Genomic DNA, 1,652 nt, shown 5'->3' with positions numbered 1-1,652 from the left:
TGGGAGAGATGGCTGGAGTGCTGAGGTTTCCTAAAGCAGATGTTGCTGGTGTTTCTGACTGGATGCAGTTCTTGAATGCATCCATGGCATGTACCATTCCTGGAGTCTTATTTGGAGACACAGTAGAACATTCTATGAGCAGCACAGGTCAACTCACAAAAGAGAAAGGGAGAAAGATCAACACTACACAGCCAGGTTGTTGAAGCCAATGAGGGAAAAAACTTTGAGTTCAGTTCCTGGATCCTCTTCCATGCTGTTAAGTCTCCATCTAGGCATTTAGTCTCTTGTGGTCTTTGCTTCTTCATTGGGGATGGAGAGGTTTGGTAATGAGTACTTATTGTACAGAAACTCCATGAGGGTGTTAGAAAAAGCACGGCATAATCAGCCATTTTACTCCTTGTTAAAGCAGGCTACATAGAAAATTGAATAACTCCAGGAATCCCACTTGAAAAGTGAGTATTATAAGAAGATCTTAAGATGAAGCAAAAATAATGGCTTTAGTCCCCATCTCAGGATGTGGGGACCATATGAGTCAAAGGAAACCAAATTTGACAATGTAAAAATGAAAGCACTTCAAAAAATAGCTTTGCTACAGAATTCTCAGTGGTAGTCCAGGCTTCAAATGAATACTTAATCTTTTGGGAAATCCGTCTCAGTGGCAAATCTAAAACAGTAGATGTTCATCCCCACTGAGCCTAGACACAAAAAAGTGAGGAATCGTACAATGCTTTTGTATCTGATAGGATACTTCCATTGTAAGCAACAAAAACAAAGGTGCTAACTTAAGCGAAAAGGACATTTATTAGAAGGATGTTGGTAAGAGAATAAAGAACTGGACCTGAAACCTGGCAGTTCCAAACGTGTAAGCAGTAGGATGTACTCAAAGAGCCTCTGCCACTGAAATAGTTGAACCCAATCATTTATCCTCCTTATGTCACTGTACTCAAGATTCATAGTCCCAGAGTGAGAATCTGCTGAGATTAGCTTGGGTCATATGTCTGCCCTTCAGGTAGAGAAAAGTAGGGAACTTTGATGTACAGTCCCCCCAAGAACAGGCAACTGAAGAGAGGTAATCTCCTAAAAGAATATCAGGAACTGATACAAAAGAAAAACGGATGCCGGGCAGTGTAAAACAAATAAAATACAAGTATTTGCTTCAATTAAAAAACAAAAATCTTGGGGCACCTGGGTGGCTCAGTTGTTTAAGCGTCCGACTTCGGCTCAGGTAATGATCTCACAGTTCATGGGTTCAAGCCCCACGTCAGGCTCTGTGCTGACAGCTCAGAGCCTGGATCCTGTTTCAGATTCTGTGTCTCCCTCTCTCTGACCCTCCCCTGTTCATGCTCTGTGTCTGTCTCAAAAATAAATAAACATTAGAAAAAAAAAATTTTTTTTAAATCTTGACATAAGAATTGTAATACAGAAACAACCGAGGACTTTTGTTACAAATACCTATCAAGATAGAATAGGGCAAACCACGTTAATGGCTAATTTTATATGTTAACTTGACTGGACCATGAAATACCCAGACATCTGGTCAAGCATTACTCTGGGTGTGTCTGTTTCTGATTGAAATTAACCTTTGAATCCTTGGACTGAGTACATTGTATTGCCTTCCTTATGTGAGTGGCCCTCATCTAGTCAATGAGGGC

This window comes from Panthera pardus, unplaced genomic scaffold (assembly GCF_024362965.1).
Source record: "Panthera pardus isolate Hobbes unplaced genomic scaffold, ASM2436296v1 HiC_scaffold_24, whole genome shotgun sequence".
NCBI lineage: Eukaryota > Metazoa > Chordata > Mammalia > Carnivora > Felidae > Panthera > Panthera pardus.
This window is presented reverse-complemented; position numbering follows the sequence as displayed.